The sequence below is a fragment of the Macrotis lagotis genome, chromosome 5 (assembly GCF_037893015.1).
Source record: "Macrotis lagotis isolate mMagLag1 chromosome 5, bilby.v1.9.chrom.fasta, whole genome shotgun sequence".
Classification (NCBI taxonomy): Eukaryota; Metazoa; Chordata; class Mammalia; order Peramelemorphia; family Peramelidae; genus Macrotis; species Macrotis lagotis.
The window spans coordinates 201,993,923-202,012,987 of record NC_133662.1 but is presented as its reverse complement, the minus strand read 5'-3'; the positions used below and the strand labels follow the sequence as shown (position 1 = coordinate 202,012,987).

At 36.2% G+C, this 19,065-nt stretch overlaps 1 long non-coding RNA gene across 5 annotated transcripts in view; it reads right to left on the bottom strand.

Annotated features, from left to right (window-relative positions):
- Positions 1 to 19,065, bottom strand: part of LOC141488310 (uncharacterized) — a 54,664-nt gene that overhangs the window by 10,831 nt on the left and 24,768 nt on the right. For 2 of the 5 annotated variants that reach the window (XR_012468641.1, XR_012468645.1), the window contains exons 2-3: positions 8,685 to 8,771; positions 6,095 to 6,821 (exon numbers count right to left, since the gene is read on the bottom strand). The exons of 1 other annotated variant lie outside the window; for it this stretch is intronic. This is a non-coding gene — a long non-coding RNA (uncharacterized LOC141488310). The remainder of the gene's footprint in view (positions 1 to 6,094; positions 6,822 to 8,684; positions 8,772 to 19,065) is intronic. 2 more of the 5 variants (XR_012468642.1, XR_012468644.1) reach the window with 2 other exon arrangements.

The window sequence follows — 19,065 nt, the reverse complement described above, 5'->3', positions numbered from 1 at the left end:
AGTTAATCTTGCCACAGAGTTATCAGAAGAAGACCACTTTACTTTTGCTATGTGTAGCATAAAAGAGTGATGACCATGATAATGATAGCTAATATTTACACAGCACTTGCTATTTCATTGCTTTGATCAGAGTTCTAAAGACTTTCAAGGTTGTTTTCTACACAATGTTGTCTTTGCATTTACATTTTGCTACCAGTTCCATTTATTTCCCTCTTATCAGTTCATACTGCCCAGGAGGTAGTCCTATTTTAAAAATATTTCTCAAATTCAACTGGAAATGTAACAAAAGTAAGTTGATTCTTTTACTAACTCCCATTAACTTTGAGACTTGTGTCACAATCAAAGGTAAACTGGGTTAAATGATGTAAATAGTTTAAAGTTTTAACAAACCAGTTTTTTTTAATCCAGAGATGAATTTACTAATGCAGTTTTAAATAGTTCTTATAAACAATAACCTTCAAAATGAAGAATGTGTTTTTCGCCCCTTCATCACATATTGACTTTATCTGATCAAAAGGGTGTGGTACAAGATCCACAATAACCACTAAACTGCTCATGAAGCAGTCTGGGTAGTAAGTGTATTTCAATGTCGTTGACACCCTAAAATTTGACTCTTTCTGTTAACTGTACATTAATGAGCTAATACAATAAGATATGAACCCTATTTTACAAATGACTATGATGGTTGTTTAAATTAAACAGTCAGCATTTAAATATGCCTTTAGGTGTGTCTATGGGGAAGGAAAAAAAAAACCCACCACCATCATAGATATACAGTACGTATGCTTTGTTCTGTTTTAGTTTCCACCACCACCCTCACCCCACTGGGGCACCAGACCTTTGAGTTCCCATCCAGTTTAAGACCTACTTTCCTCCTATCACATTTAAAAAATGGTCAGATTTCCTTTAACCCCGACAGTTGAGAATTCTAGGGCACCTCTGAAAAGAAGAATGGGTATCCTTCGAGGAAGGGAGGAACTGACCAAACCGACCTAAGTTGGGGAGCTCTGTGGTTATCTGTCAAAGGCAGCTGCCGTGTGTTTTGGGAACAATGCAGCTGAATACTGATAAAAAAAAACAAAAAACAAAGTCTGATGTATAGGAAAGGCAAGGTTAAGCATGTCAACATTTCACAAAGAAAATGAATGTGACCTATTGCATATTCCATTAGAGAGAAGGAAGATAGAGTGGTTATGTTTTTTTTCTTCTTCTATCCTACAGGAAAGAAAAAAAAATTCCTACCCAACCCAGGAATAGGAGAGAAAAGAAATATTCTCTTGAGAACTGAAATGTATCACTAAGAAAATGAAAAAAATAATTTATACATATATATGTATATATATATATATATATATATACATATACATATATAGGTTCAAGGCTTGCAGAACTTCCTCTAAAAGAAGTTATGAAGGTGTGGTTGACAATAGTATGAAGTCAGACTATTTCAGGAGTCTGGGATTGAAGAGGCAGGGAAGAGATAAGCATATGAAAGAGGAAGTATAACTTTGTTTTTACTTAAGCCAAGATAGATGCCATTTTTCAGAAGCCTGGTAATATCAAATCAGTCCTTCGGGGGGTTAAAAAATTCAATAGTTTTTCAAAGGTTCAAGGCAAATTTAATTTCCTTTCCCTTTGATCTTTTACCTATTTATTAATACTGTATCAAGGATAAATTATCTTCTTATGGAAGATAATTGCTTAGAGGTAGGACCTTAGAAATTATCTAATTTAATTCCCTAATTTAACAAATGACAAATTTAACAAAAGCCATTTCAGTGAGATCCATTGAAATGATTTTCACTGAAATGGCTTAACCAGACATCAACAGTTTGAAGGATAAAACTTTATTAAAATTCCTATTTAGCCAAGGTATTTTTCTTTTTAGGAAAACTTTTATTTCTGTTATGGGTCAGGAAAGATATCAATTTTTACACCTTAGTTTGACAATATACTTATATGTCACTTATCATTTCCATTAGAAACTATGGAATTTTAAATTCTAATCATAGACTAACAGGAAATGAAAGTTATGGTATAAATAAGAGTTGTATGAGATACAAAGCCATGATTGTATGGTTTGTATAATATATAAAACATGACTTAAATAAACTCAAAGCTACCCAATTGTGTATATGTATTTCACTAGTAAGTATCATTACCTATTAGAGCAGTGAGCAGGTTAGACACCATAAATAGAACTGGGAACTGAGATCTACCTGACTGTAAGGGTTTAGTTGAACTTCAGTTTCCTGAACCTATTATTCATTTTAATATTCTTCACTATTTTGAGATTTTTTTTGCCAGAGTCTAAAGCATCATACTATCATTTTTTTCTTTAAGATATCACAGAATATGATGCATGATGTAATAAATACTATAAAGGTAGCACCATTATCTATTACCCCAGAAAATCAAGAATTGTCTGTAACATCTCTCCTCTGGGACATTGCCACAAGTTGCTTTTGTTATGACATGGCAACCCTAAGTTAACCTTTATTAAAGAACTTATCTTTGTCACTGGGGAAGAGAAGACTGCAAAGTAGATGGAGAAGATGATGACATATCAATATAGTTAAATAACTAGACAGTAAGGGGATAAACTGTTTTATTGAAATGGACAGTTAAAAAGTCATACTATATTTTTAAGGCAGGCCAAGATAAATAATGTCAAAAAAACCTGAAATTAATAGGTGACAAAAATATAAATTTGTAGCTTTATTTTAGTTTAGGAAATTTTAAAATTGTAACTAAAAATTTGCTATGCTATTTAATCACTTGTTTTTCACTAAATTCCCATTCTGAAGTCTCATATCACAGGTATCATTATATTGAGAAAAGGTGTTAGTCCTGTGACTAAGGAATAGGACATGCTGATTAATTGTATTTTTAAAGTAATATTAGCAAGAAAATCCTTTTCTTTTTGTTGCAATATTTGTTCAAGTTATTTTCTTTAGTGTTTTTCACTTTCCTGCCTTATTACATATAATATCATAACAATAGATAGCATTTGTATAACTCTTTATGGTTTACATATGTTATTTGTTCTCATTATTTTATAACTTTTATTTCATTTGATCCTGCCAACAACACTGTGAAGTAAGTGCTAGTATTCCCAAATTTTCTGAGAAGGAAACTAAGTCAGAAGTTAAATGGTGTGCCATACAATTACCAAGGGCCTAAGGTAGTATTTGCACTCTTTACCCAAATGCAGGGCTCTCTTCAATGCATCACCTAGCTGCATTAATGATTCTGAATCTTATAGTGCCTCAAGGTCATTACTGACCAGTTCTCTGTACAAGAATGTAATTGAGTAGTATATAGGGTAGAAGGCAGTATAAAAATTGAACTGGTTCACTCTAAACTCAAGATTTGAAAGAATTTAAGGGAGGAAAGGGAGACTCATGGAAGGAAAATTTTGGAATGTTAATGCAAATGTTATATCCACATAGAGAGAGTTGTCTGAATCTTTTCCCAGTACCAGCACCTAGAATAGTGCTATGCTCATTGGAAGACTCATCTTACTGAGTTCAAATCTTAACTCAGATACTTCTAATCAATATCACTCTGGGCAAGTCACTTAACCCTTTTTTGCCTCAATTTCCTTATCAACAAAAATGAACTTGAGAAGGAAGTGGAAACTCCCAATGAGGTTATCAAGAGTCAGACACAACTGAAAAATGACTCAACAATAACAACAAATATTTGCTAAATGAATGAACAAGAGAAAGAAAGGCAAAAATACATTAAGAAGAAGAAGAAGAACCTCCACAAAAGGTCAAAGAATTGAGTGTTGGCAACCAGAGGAAGAATTGAAGGGGGCCCATTTCCTTGGCATCCAGTGTCTGGTATAATTACATCTTTTTTTGCCTCCTCCTGGACCCATCATTCAGGCTACCATCATTAGCTCTGAAACAGGGATTCCTATCCTAAAGTTTATGAACTTGTTAAAAAAAATTTGACAACTATATATCAATATTTGTCTATTTTTATATACTTTTTTATTCATTTAATGACATTATTCTGAGAAGAAATCTATAGGTTTCACCAGACTAACAAAAGAATCCATGACAAATCGTTGAGCACTACACAGACTCGTATGAAGAAACCATTGGTAAACTCAAAGAAAAGCAATCTATTGTTCTTTGTCTCCACTTATAATTCCTGTGATGGTCTAGAATATAACATCAAAAAAGTTCAAACAAATGAAAAGTACGTTATGGGCAGCTAGGTGGCACAGTAGATAGATCCCTGGCACTGGAGTCAAAAGAACCTGAGTTCAAATCTAGGCTCAGACACTTCCTGGCTATGTGATGCTGGCTAAGTCATTTAACTCTCTTTGCCTCAATTTCCTCATCTGTAAAATGAGCTGGAGAAGGAAATCACAAAACATCCCATTATTTTTGTCAAGAAAACCCCAAATGGGGTCACAGAAATTCAGATATGACTCAATAAATAATAACAAAGTATGATAATAAATAACAACATAAACCAAAATAGTTTCCTCTGGCCACCACACTCATGTGTTACATTGTTCTACTAGAATTAGAGCTCTTTGAGGACTCCTTTATCCCTGAGTAATGAGGCAAATCTTAGATGGAGATGAGCTGCATCAGCAGGATGCTTTGAAAAATGCATTATTACTACTACTGGAAAATTTTTCACTTGACATCTCCTTGGAAAGCAAGTAAATGTGCCATAAGTATCTCAGAACTAAGAGGTTGCAGGTCAGTCTGTTAACACAGTCATTTAGGTAAAAAGAGTATTAGGATAGTGACTGAAACGGTGATGTCATTGGTATAGGGAAACCTAAAGGGGGAAGTTCCATCAACCAATAAGTCAACATCTTCTCTGCCATGGATAGTCTCAGGTAGTTGCCTAGAAAGTGTAAGTTACTCACCTTGGGTCACACAGCCGGTAGATGTTGCAGTGGAAGAGAGTATTAAGAATAGTGAATATTTTTTAGTTTAGATATTCTATTTTCTCACCCAAATTAGAATTTAGAGATTAAAAATTCCATTACAAAAGGTTATATAATATTGAATCTGTGTTCTTAATTTATAAATTACATAATACAAACTATATATTAAGATACTATTTAGCAAGGGATACTCTAAGATATAGGTTATTCACACTGAAGACTTCTCATTTCTCATGTGATTACTAATTTAAACCACAACTTTCTGTTTAACAGGTATTTAAAAACACCACTGTGGCTTACCACAGGATCTAGGAGGGGACTTTTCAATAGTTATGAAGGCTGCCACCTATCTGATAGATTTTAAAGATTTCTTTTATTTCATTTAAAACATTCAGCTGGTCTGAAGTTCTAAATTTCAGTTAATTAGTAATTTATCTTCAGACAGGATGCAAGACTTTTTAGAAGAATTAGTGTTAAAAGAACCACTGATTTTATTTCTCTGAAGCAATTTTATTAGAAACATGATGTTTTGTTCTTTTGCTGTATGATACCACTTTCTCAAAAGAAGTTAATACTGAAATACTAAAAGAAAACATATATAATGTCAAACATTTTAAAGCAGTACTTGGTAATGGCTAGTAGATAATCTTGCAGCAAGGTTATTCTTTATTTCTCCTTAAATGATTCCCTATCCTATTCCTCTAAAAAGGTATTCCAGATGTGGCTAGGTGGTGCAGTGGATAAAACACCAGCCCTGGAGTCAGGAGTACCTGAGTTGAAATCCAGCCTCAGACACTTAATAATGACCTAGCTGTGTGGCCTTGGGCAAGCCACTTAATCCCACTGCCTTGCAAAAAAAAAAAAAAGGTATTCCAATCCTTATCTCCTCTCCTTTAGCCTCCCAGAGGTAGTTGCCTAGAAAGTGTAAGTTACTCTCCTTGCTCTCCATACTCTTATTTGAGGACTTCTTATTTCAATAAGAAAATTTGGGGATAAATAGGTGATGCAGTAGAAAAAGTACCAGCTCTAAGGTCAGGAGGAACTAAGAACAAATCTAACACTTGATGTTTATGAGCTGTGTGACCCTGGGCAAGTCACTTAATCCCAACTGCCTTGCCAAAAAGAAAACCAAGAAAGAAATCTGGACATTTTCCAATAGTTCTCCCTTCTTACCTTCATTTCATTTTGAAATCCTTTGACATAAATTCCAATTCTCTTTTCCTTTCCTCTAATCTTTGATAATGAAACGGTCCTTCTCCTTGTCAAGGTCATTCCCTCTATGTGTGCCCCTGATCTCAGAAGATTGTTCTTCAATTATCCCCTTTTACTCTTTAAAATTCAATACCTCTCCATCTACTTGTTCCTTTCCAACCACTTTCAAACATCTCCAGGCCTCTCTAATCTAAAAAAAAAAAAAAAGCTTCACTAGAATCTACCATTCCCTCAACCATGATCCTACATCTCTTATCTTCCTTAGTCAAACTTAGAGGGGAAAAATGTTAACAACACTTTACTTAAATTGCCTATGGGTTAAATGGGGGTGTTTAGGGAGTACTAGCACCTCTAGTTTGAGGGCTTGCTGAGTCCTTTGCAGGACTACTCATCCACCTTTTGTGTCCACCTTTCACCCAACCTGGTAAAAACCCTTTCACCTACACCTTGGTAAAACCATCTTGGTAGATGGGCTAAACCAAGTTGAGTTAACCAACAGGTCCCAAAGCTATTGGTGAGTTAAACTGAAGATTTTCCCTGGTGAAATGGAGGCCAGGAAGGTGATGGAAGCAGGCACTGGGGAATACATGGAGCTTGGTCAGACATCAAAAATGCCAAGATTATTCATTACAACTCAGGACATCACCAGTCATCCTTTCTTTTGTCTCACCACTGGACTTTGATGATTCTGGAAGAGAGAATGAGACTGATGACTTTGTGCAACTGTGCCTCACTTATATCTAATTCATACACATGTCAAGATATTATCCTTGGTTCTATTTGTCCTCTTTGAAACATAGAATGAACAGCAAATGGCTCTACTACTCTCTCCTCTTGCTCACTCCTCAACCATTTGGAATCTGGTTTCTGACCCATCAATGACTCAATAAAAGCTGTTTTCTGTATTTGCCAAAAATCTCAGAATTGAAAAAATTGGATGGTTTTTTCCCAAATCCATATGTTTCATCAAATAGCATATTCTCTGTAACTTTTTTTGACACTACTCTTTCCCAGTTTTTCTGTTTAATCGCACTCAGTCTCATTTATATGCTTATCATCCATATTTAACAAGATTGAATGAGACTACAAGAGCTATCTTAGAGAGAATGAGCCCAGAGCTTCTCTTGAACTTTTGAAGGCCTCTGATTTATTGATTCCTTTCTTCGTCCTTTGGAAATAAAGCTGCTTTTAGCCACATGTTAACCTATTGCTTGGTGTATAAGAAGTGACAAATTCTGAGTGGCCCTGTCTCAGGAAGTTATTAATTCTTTTCATTTTATTTCACCCTTTTTTTCAAATAGAGTTAGATCACTTTCACTGATGATTTCTTGAAATAGTTTCTATGATTTTTTAAATCATATTTTTCATTGATTTTTAAACTTTTTCTTCTTGTTCTTTCTTCCAAGTCAGTTGAATTTGATACCAGGGGTATATGAGAGGTTCAAGGAGGACCAGCATCTCTGCCAAATCCTTTTTTAGGGCTGTTCATTCACCTTTGGTATCTACCTGGCACCCAACTCTCAACTGTGGTTCCAAGTACCTGTAGCAATGCTCAGTGGCCATACCCCAGTAAGCCATCTTAGAAAACTGGCTAAACTGAGTTGAGGGCAATGAATAGGCCACAAACCCATTGGTAAGTTAGGAGGATGGCTACCCCAAGCAAGTGAAGATTTCCTTCAGTGAAATGGACAGATGAGAAAAATTTATTCTCAATAGCCAAGAAGACAGTTGAAGTAAGAATTATGGTTAGAACTTGATCTGACATCAAAGATGCCAAAGTCATCCAGGATGCCACTGCATCCTAGGTCATTGCTGTTCATCTTGGTGAGGAAACTGAAGCAAACAGGGTTAAGTGACTTGCCCAGAATCACAAAGTTAATGACTTCAGACCCAGTACTCTATCCAATGGCCTATCTAGCTGCCCCTAGCAACAAAGACTTTGAGGAAGGACTCATTGATGTACTATATTAGATAAGTATAAATTTATACTAACCTGGTTGTATTTTTAGAGTCTATTTATCCATTTGCTACAGGTTACTTGGATTCTTTATGAATTAATGTTTGCTTGTTTGTTTACTTTGCAAAGGCAACTCTCAAATACTATTTTTTTTGCAAGGCAAATGGGGTAAAGTGGCTTGCCCAAGGCCACACAGCTAGGTAATTATTAAGTGTCTGAGACTGGATTTGAACCCAGGTACTTCTGACTCCAGGGCCCATGCTTTATCCACTATGCTACCTAGCTGCCCCTCAAATACTATTATGTTGTTAAGTGTTTATGACCTTTATTTGTGTGGGACATTACTCACCATATCATCCACACATGGAACTATTGATTACAGCAATTTTGAGAAATTTTGAATACTGCAGATAAGTTTATATACCTTAGCAGTATGCTTTCCAGGGATGTACACATAGATGGTGAAGTTGATGCAAACATCACCAGAGTTAGTTCAGTGTTTGAGAGGCTTTGAAGAAAAGTATAGAAGAGGTATTGGATTGCTTACCAAACCAAAGCTCTATAGAACCATTGGATTGACTTCTTGTTGCATACCTCTGAAATCTGGATAGTCTTCTAGTGCCATGCCAGGAAACTGAATCACTTCTATTTAAATTGTCTAAGGAAGATTTTGAAGATCACCTGACAAGAGAAGGTACTAGAGACAGGTCTTTTCTTGACTTAAACTTCCAAGCATCCCAGCTCCACTGCAAAGAGTACAGTTCTGATGGACTTTTCATATTGTTTGAATGCCAAATGTATGTTTGCTGAAATGACTATTTTTCAAAGTGCTCACATAAGGCAAGCACTCCAATGGAAGTCAGAAGAAATGATACAAGGACACTCTCAAGATCTTCCTAAAGAACTTCGGAATTAATTGTGTGTCATAGGAGACACTGGTAAAGGACTGCCCAGCATGGCATGCCCACATCAAATAAGGGGTTATGCTTTATGAGCAAAGCAGAATTAGAAGCTCAAAAGAAATGTGAGATGCTTACATTTAGAGATTTCTCCACTCCAAGCTTTCATGTAGACTATTTGTACTTGATCAGTGGTAGAGCTTTCATGGCTCATATTGTTCTGATCAGCCTCAGTGAGACACACTATATCTTGATCCTGACATAGGAATGTCATTTTGGTCTTCTTCAAGAGTAAAGGACAAGAATCACCCCTCTGTCACTACAAACATCACAGATTTTTGATGTATTAAAGGATAGACATCTGAAGGAAGTCCAAATAAATGCTTAATGAATTAATTTCTAACTTTAAATCTTTTTCCATTTGTCTCCAGTTAGTAAATGAATATCTGTTGCTCATATAATTCTATAAGAAAACATAATAAACATAAAGAAAAACCTTCACTTCTAGGATGACTATAATCCATTTGAAATATATCTGCCACCAAAGTCTGAGGAATGGAAGGAGTTGAAATTCACTTTGTACAAAGGGAAGGTAATTTGACCAAGTTGTCATGTTCTTATGGTGTTTATTGTCTTGGACAATCAATTACCAAATGTATATTAAAAGTGTTTACTATGTACTAGTCACTGTGCTAGGTGTTAGACAATGAAGAATTTGCAAGTCATTTTTTTTTACTATTACTATGTTCCCCAGGTATTAATAGTTAACAATATAGCATCTTTTTGGAAACATAAGTAACTGAACTATACTATTATTGTAAGGCTGCTATGTAATAGCCAATGGCAAGTAACTATTATGCTGCTTTTAGAATCTTATTGACTTAAATATTCTTTCCACAATGTCAGAGATATGAAAAGTCAACCACAAAAATACTCTGACTATATAGTTACCTAGGAAAATAGATCTTTATACTTGGCAAAAAGAATCTCTATTTATTCCATATGTGAAGCACAGAGTCAAAATACTTTCTTTTTTCCCTTGGACAGGAAACCATAACTACACAATAGATGACATAAGGCTCATGTTATTTATAGTTTCCATAAAAATTTCAAGTTTTGGAATTTACTCCAGGATACCTTAGCATGCTTGCATGCATTGCACATACACACACACACACACACACACACACACACACACACACACAAAATCTTATATGTACTATTATTTTGAAAAAGTGGAAGTACTAAGAGCTATTTTTCTTCATCTTAACTTGTGGAGAAGAATAATATTTTTTTATTAATAAAATTCTATCTTTATCACCTTTAATAATATCTTTGGAGTACAATTCAGTGTAATGAAAACAATATAGATGGGAAATCAGAGGACAAATACAGTTCCTTCCATTTCTAAGATTCTGTGTATAGGGCTTCCTATATATCTTTCTAAGGTCCCTTTCATATCTTAATTTAAATCTATTATACTGTTTCTGTAAAATAAAAAAGTAAGTTTAATAGCTCATTTATAGTTGAGAAAGCAATGTTTATAAAACTTCTCAAGGTCACAAAATCCATCACTAGTTTCTAATCAATAAAAATTTCTGTAAAAAAGTACTTTTCTGGCTTCTCTTGATATTAGGTGATTCAGACTTGGCAATGAATGTAATAGGCAGCCAGTGAACATGCACAGCATGCCTGGCTCATGCATTCCCCTTTGGGGAGGGACCAGGAGAGCCTCTTTCAAGAAAAGCATGGTTGTATGTAATATGAAAGTTCTGCTATCCAATTCAGAGTACCCAGAGTGGTATTTTGACTATTTCTGGTCTCATTACCACATGAAGAAGAGGAATGTTGAGATTGGTTGCTGAGTCGAAACTGATAATGCATTCAACATTCAAGGTGTTTTCTTTCCCATTGGCCAGCACTGGGACAAAAAGGAGGTGATATGGTGGACCTCACTAGAAGAAAGTTGGAGGAAAGGCCTCAGAGAGTCTCTCACGCCCAGAGCTAGCATCAAGTCAAGTGTGCGCAACCTTATTATCATTGCTGTCTCTGTTTTATCCACTCTTCTGCTTTCAGGTAGAGACTGGAGGAACTTCAAAAGTTTAGAAGAACAAGACACCAGAAATCTAGGTGTCTTTACACCTGAAATTCATGTGAAATCTGTTAGAAAGTAGATGGGGATCTTTAATTATTTTGGATTTAAAAAAAAGAAAAAAGAAGTAGATGAGGAGGAATAAAGCCTGGTGAGGTCTGTTTGACCTAGCACAGCAACAGCAGAGATGTAGATTTAACAATCTATTTACTATGGACTGTGCTAAATCTGAGCCCAATCTCCTTGGGGACTGAGGTGGTGTAGGAGAAAATGTGTCCCCAAGTATTGGAGGGGTGAAATATTTGTACTTCTGTTCTTGCTATATCTTCATGGTAAGTATTCTTTTGCAAAAGCTAATTGATGTTAATTGGCTAAACTAACCAATTAACCATTGGCAGTTGACAGTGGAGACAAGAGAAGGAAAGGTAAGAACAACAGAATAGAGGCATCAGTGAATTCTACTAGAGAAGAGATGCCCTCAGTGACCCTCTAAGGGTACCCCTAGAACTTTGAGGGGAAGATGTAGTCAGCCTCAGTCTGTGAAAGTAAAACAATGGCAATGATGGTAGTATCTTTGTGCACAAATCTCTGTGATCTAACAATGAGAATAAAATATTATGGAAAACAAAGCAAAAATTACAAACTTATCAGACTATCTCAGGTGAATGTTTTATTGCAAACTATTAACTATTGCAATAGTTAATGAGATTTATCTCACCAAAGTGGGTGTTATTTCCAACATTTCAGAGACGAACCTATTAATGATTTCTCAATTTGTTCAGTTCTTATTCATTCCTTGTTCATTTCCCTTCCCACCCCCACCCCCACCCCCATCATTCATAGCATATATCAGTTTAACCATTTGGCTCTCTTTCCATTAGCTGTTACTCTTGGTTAAAGAATGCCTCACATTCTTTTCTGAAGGAAACATACATTTCCTAGATGATATCTTTTACGGGTTTTTTTGTTTTTAGGTTTTTGCAAGGCAATGGAGTTAAGTGGCTTGCCCAAGGCCACATGGTTAGGTAATTATTAAGTGTCTGAGGTTGGATTTGAACCCAGGTACTCCTGACTCCAGGGTCGGTGCTTTATCCACTGTGCCACCTACCCACCCTGATGATATGTTTTAAGTTACTTCTTACATGCAAATAACTATTGGTAATATCCTATAATTTGTTGATGTCCATCAATTGTCTTTTTCTGTTTTTTGTTTTTGCAAGGCAACAGGGTTAAGTGACTTGTCCAAGGGCAAACAACTAAGTAATTATTAAGTATATGAGGCCAGATTTGGACTCAGGTCCTTCTGATTCCAGGGCCGGTGCTCTATCCACTTCACCCCTTGGCTGCCCCCTATCAATTGTCTTTAAATATTTATCTTATTTTTAATGATATTTTAGCTCACATTTTTCTTTGTAATATAACTTTCTCTCCCCATTACCCAACAAATCATTTTTTATAACAAATACTTTAAAAGAAAAAAAGATTTCAGCAAAACAATTTTTCAATGAAGGAATGGAAGAATATTTTCTTTTGGGAGGGTCAAACCATCTTTATTCATTTTCATCCATTTTTAACATAGTTTTCTTGGTTATGCTTATCATATTTTGCATGAATTCATAATTTTACCATACTTCTCTTCATTCTTAAAATTCACTATTTCTTGTAGTATATTAATATTTCATTATATTAATTTATCATCTTCCAATCAATAGTCATTTACTTTGGTTTTAGGCTTACTCACACACAAGTGTGTGAGATCTTTCTATTTTTGACTTCCTAGTACTAGAAGTGGGATCTCTAGACAGGAGGACTCAGAGGGTCTCTCCTAAGTGACCACAAAGCCACAGGACAGGGTAAATTTAGTTACTTTTATTTTTAGCATAAACTTTCCTGAACAGTGGTACCAGTTCAGTTTTACCAACAATGATTCGTTTCTGTCTTTTCAAAACTGCTTCAGCATTGTCTATTTCATTTATTTATTTATTCTTATTTTGTACAAATAATTTTTTATACATTACTAAAATATTCTTGTTTAAGAGTAAACATAATACCCCCTCCCACCAAGAAAATATATACCCGCATAAGCAATAAATTAAAGTTCAGAGAAAAAAATTAAAATAAATAATAATAATAATAATTGTAGGTATGGCCAGGTGGCACAGTGGATGGAGCACCAGCCCTGGAGCCAGGAGTACCCGAGCCCAAATCTGCCCCCAGACACCCAACAATCAGGCATCTGTGTGACCCCATGCAAGTCACCCCAACCCCATTGCCCTACAAAAAAAAATAGACCCAAAATAAAATAAAATAGTAATAATAATAATAGTAGGGGAGGCTGGGTGGCAGACAGATCACTGGCCCTTGAGCCAGGAGTACCCAGGTCCAAATGTAACCTCAGACTCCCAACAATCACCCAGCTGTGCAGCCCCAGGCAGGCCACCCAGTCCCATTTGCCCTGCAACACACCCCATAAAATAATAATAATGAAAAATGTCTTTCAATCAGTGTTCCAACACCACCAGCTCTGTTGCGGGTGAATCACATTCTTTAGGATAAGTCCATCACAAAAGTTACTTCCATATTTTTTCACCATTGCCATTGCTGATTGCAACTCCTTCCATTCATACTTCTCTACTACCATGAACTATATTTTCTCTCTCCTTTCATTCTGTCTCTGCTGTAGTGTAGTTGAGTGGTGCAGCAGACAGATCCTCAGCCCTGGGGCCAAGAGGCCCCAAGCCCCCATTACCACCCCTTAGGCCTAGCATCTACCTGGCCCTATGGTCCCAGACAGGCCATCCAATCCCAGCCCCTTGCAAGAAGTAAAAAAGAAAATGTGTTATATCTGACCACTCTCCCCCCATGGTCCATCCTCTCCTCTATCACTCACATCCCCGCCTTTCCCCCTGTCCCCCTTCTCTCCTCACTACAGATGTCTATACCCCATTGAGTATATATGCTGTTTCCTCTCCTAGCCACCTCTGATGAAGGTAAAGATTCTCTCATTCCCCCTTGCTTTGCCCCCTTCCATATCATTGCAATAGCTCATTGTAATAAAGAAAAATATTATATGAAATATCTTGGCCTATTCCTCCTCTCCTTTTTCTTTCTCTCATTACATTTCCTTACATTTCCCTTTTATCTATTGACTCCATTTTTATACCACAATATATCTTCAAATTCAGTTTTCTCCTGTGCTTCATCTATAAAAGTTCCTTCTACCTGCTCTGTTAATTGAGAAGGTTCATGTGAGTATTATCAGTATCATTTTTCTATGCAGGAATACATGTAGTTCATCATCATTAAGTCCCTCATATTCTCCCCTTCTCCTCCACTCTCTATGCTTCACCTGAGTCCTGTATTTGAAGATCAAACCTTCTGTTCAGCTCTGGCCATTCCAACAGGAACATTTGAAATTCCCCTGGTTCATTGAAAGTCCATCTTTTTCCCTCTCAGAGGATGTTCAGTTTTGTTGGGTAGTTGATTCTCAGTTGCATTCTAAGCTCTTTTGCCTTCTGGAATATCATATTTCAAGCCCTACAAGCTTTTAATGTAGTTGCTGCTAAGTCCTGTGTGATCCTGACTACAGTTCCACGATATTTGAATTGTGTCCTTCTGGCTGCTTGTAATATTTTCTCTTTGACTTGGGAGTTCTGGAACTTGGCTATAATATTCCTAGAGGTTGGTTTTTTGGGATCTCTTTCTCAGGGAAATCAGTGGATTTTCTCCATTTCTATTTTGCCCTCTGCTTCTAGGATATCAGGGCAATTTTCCTGTAATAATTCTTAGAAAATGATGTCAAGGCTCCTTTCCTGGTCATGACTTTCAGGTATTCCAATAATTTTTAAATTATCTTTCCTAAATCTGTTTTCCAAATCAATTGTTTTTTCAAGGAGATGTTTCACATTTTCTTCTAATTTTTCATTCTTTTGTTTTTTGAAGTATTGAGTCCTGATTTCTAGTAAAATCAGCAGTCTCCCTGAGTTCTATTCTTTGTCTGAAGGATTTGTTTTCCTCAGAGAGTTTTCTTATCTCCTTTTCCATCTGGCCAGTTTTGCTTTTTAAAGCATTCTTCTCAATAACTTTTTGAACTGTTTTATCCATTTGACCTATGCTGGTTTTTAACATGTTATTTTCTTCAGCATTTTTTGGATCTCCTTGACTAAGCTGCTGACTTCATCTTCATGTTTTTCCTGATTCTCATTTCTTTTCCCAATTTTTCCTCTATCTCCTTCACTAGATTTTCAAAGTCTTTTTTGAGCTTTGTCATGGCCTGAACCCAGTTTCTGTTTTTCTTGGAGTCTTTAGATGCAGGAGCTTGTACCTCCTCATCTTCAGATTGAGTATTTTGATCCTTCTTGGGGTCACAGGCAAAGTATCTCTCAATCATGCTCCTCTTTTTTCTCTGCTTACTCATTTTCCCAGCCTGAGCCTGTTTTGGGGGTGCTTCCTGAGCTTTTGGGACACTCCCACAAGGATCTCAGTGTGTGAGGCTCTGTCCTTCCTCCTCATCTATGAATGACCATAAGCACCCCTCTCTGCCATGGGGCTGAGGTGGGGTGGCTGCTGTTCTATGGGGGGCCTAGACTACAATCAGGATCTGAATGTGGTCAGAACCCCAGAGTCCTGTTCCAGGGGCAGAGGACAGAGCTAGGCAGTCTCTCTTCACTCCCCTCCCTAGGTTCAATGGGCTCATGCTCTGGGGGCTCCTGCTTACCGGCTTCACCTGCTTATGTTTTCTGGATCTGGAATGCAGTGGATGCTCTCTGTGTGCCCTGAGGGCTTCCCCCACTATTCCCCCAAGTTTTGCCTGTGTTCCCCTGGGTGTAGGTCAGGAAACTGCCCCCACTGCTGTGAGCAGCGGCTCCCAGCACCCTGGGGCTGCCTCTGGGAGGCTGAAGTTCCTTCACCCTGGCAGGCCACCCCTCTGGTCCAATGGAGCTGAGCCTTTCTGCTCTTTTCCAGGTTACCTTGGGTTGGAGAATTGCCTTACTGGATCCCTCTGTGGGTTCTGTCTCTTGAAAATGTAGTTAGAGTCCTTAGTTTATAAATTTTGCTCCAGAGCAACTGAGAGAAGGTCCTCTCCTGTTGCCATCTTGGCTCCACCCCAGAATTGTCTATTTCCAACTTTTGTGATCTTTACCAATTTTCTGGGTATGAAATGAAACCACAGAGTTATTTTTGAATTACCTTTCTCTTGTTAGTTATTTGGAATAAACTTTAGCATTGTTCTTAATACTTTATAAATTCAACTTTTGAGGATTATTTTTTCTTACATTTTAAACTATTTATCCAGTGGGAAACAAATTCTAGTTTTATATATTTTGTGATTTTTTTCCAGTTCATAACTTCTTGTCCTTGTTGTGTTAATTTTGTTTCTGCAAAAGGTTTTTTATCCTTTTTGTATTGATTTTGTTTCTGCAAAAGATTTTTGAATTTCCTGAAATTTAAATGATCCAATTTCTATTTTGTTATTGTCTCTAACCCTTATTTGGTTAAGAATTCTTCTAGTCACATCTATGCAAGGTCTTTGATCTCATTTTCTTTTAATTTCTTTTTGTTTTGACCTTTTATATTCATTTCACATACACAGTTTTGATCTTATTCTTATATAAGATGTAAGATGCTAGGATAAACATAATTTCTGTCAAATCAATACCAAATAGTAGGTTTTATAAAGTAGAGAGTACTTCTTCAATTATTTTATGTTCTTAGGTTCTATAAGGTATCCTCCCATAGTTTTTTAGAGCAGATGAAATATTGATTCTTTAGAAATTATTGTCCATGACTCATAGAATATGGACAATATTAAGAGGACAAATTTTTGTTTCAAGGAATATTGCAGAATTGTAGAAAACACTGAAAATCTACTCTTTTCTTCCCATTCAATTCTGAGCCAAACTTACTAAACCTTCTTCAGAGCCTTTCTAATATTATTCTAGAGTGTGATATGATTAGCAACATGCTTATCAGGATTTCACTACCTACTAGGAACTCTTCCCTATTTTGACTCAGAACAGGTCATTCTTCACAACAGTGATAACAATTTCAGTAATGTCACAAAAAATAATGTTTAAAATTCTACCAAAATGACAATATGTGTTACAGATTACAAAGTTGACCATATGACTGAAGTTACTAAAACATATTAACTAAATGTTCTACATTCAAGATGATGTGTTATCAATGAAAAACTTCTTAAAATTCATTTCAGTCTTAAGCCAAAACCATACAGTTAACCATGCAAGTAAATTATTTATAAAATTTATCAAGGGTCACTGGTTTTAATCTTCCTGATGATTAATCTTATTTATCATTTTGATTCAATGGGATTCACTGATTTAAATATTCATGATTTAACTCTACATATCAGTTCAAAAAAGTAAATTTAGACAATAATGTCTTAACACAATTTTAGAACTTAACCATAATGGTATTTCAAAATATAGGATTAGAAATTTAGAGATGGAAAGGAATTTAAGAGATAAATTAATCCAATCCCCTAACATTTTCTAGATACCAAAACAGAAGAGGTGATGTCTTAAGGTTACCTAGATAGCAAATGATAAACCCAGTATTTTGATACCAGGACCAGGACCAGGATTTTTTCATTCCACACGTCACAGACATTTTAGAACAAAGATAAAATGATAATCTGGCATGATTTTATCCAACTCTTCATAATAAAATTCATTCATTATATTCCCTAAAATAAATGGAGGATCATAGATAAGAATCAGCAATACTACCAGAGTTCAAATAGAAACATTCTTTATTTTAAAAGGTACTTTTCCAAAAGGAAACTTTTCTCCCAAATAATCTGAGTAAAACAACACCAATCTAATGATCAACAGATAAGAATAATTATTGAAGTAACTATTAGGTAGGAAAAAAGGTTTTATACAGATTACTGTTAAATCATCTATTTTGTATCCAGTTTTCCCACCAAAAATGGTTCCAAGAGTAGAAATTAATAAGGTAGTGGAACCTAGATGATAGAATAGAAGAAACTCACAGCAGAACTCTCCCAACATTGCCTTCTAAACAACTTTAAAATAATGCCTCAAGTCAAATTCTGGAGTGACAGAGCTAACACAAAGATCAGTCCAAGATAACTTAGGAGGTCGGAAGGAAAGGTATGTGACAGAAGAATGGAGGTGGATGTAATACCAGTGGCAGGTGGTGACAAAAGCAGCCACAGCTTCAAGGGCTCTCAAGCCAGAGATGGTAAGGGGGCCTGGAAATTGGTCAAAACAAATTACAAAGAACCCCTGTTTCCGGGCACTGGTCATCGATCTCGATGCTGTTTAGCAACTCCACTGCCTATAACCATTTCTGAGGCAGAGTCCAAGGACAAAGAGGAACTAGGTCAAGAGGGAGCAGAGAGAGTGAGAAGCAGTACTGAAAGTAATTCTAAGAGATCAGGGGCCCTTCCTGGGTAAGAACCAGAGCACAGTCCATGAGAGTAGTGGCCACATCTTTTTTCAGATCACAGACCTTGGAAACAATGAAAATTTCCAACCTCCCCAGAACAAGCTCTACAAACAAGAGTGCAAAAAAAGCAAGAAGCTTGGGACAGTGCCCCACCTCATCCAACTTTAGCAGAAATTTCAAAGTCAAGAAATAGACTGGAAAAATGAACAAACAACAAAAATAGCATAAGAAGCTGACCATAAAATATTACTATGATGACAGAGAAGACAGACACAGTTCAGAAAAAGACAATAAGTCTATGTTCAACCTCCTCCAGGAATCAGCAACAAACTGATTAATGAGGCACCCAGGTGTTGTTATTATCTATTATGCATTCCATAAGGATGAAAGAGCTTTGAAGGAATGAAAATAAAGTTTAAGTGCAAATAAAAAAGTGATTGCTCCTGACTCAAGGAGATTACTTTCTAAATAAGAGAGAAACCACAAAGGGGAATGGTGACTAGAAAAGGTCGCTTTGGTCTGGGAAGTCATTGGGAGGAAGAGTGAAGCA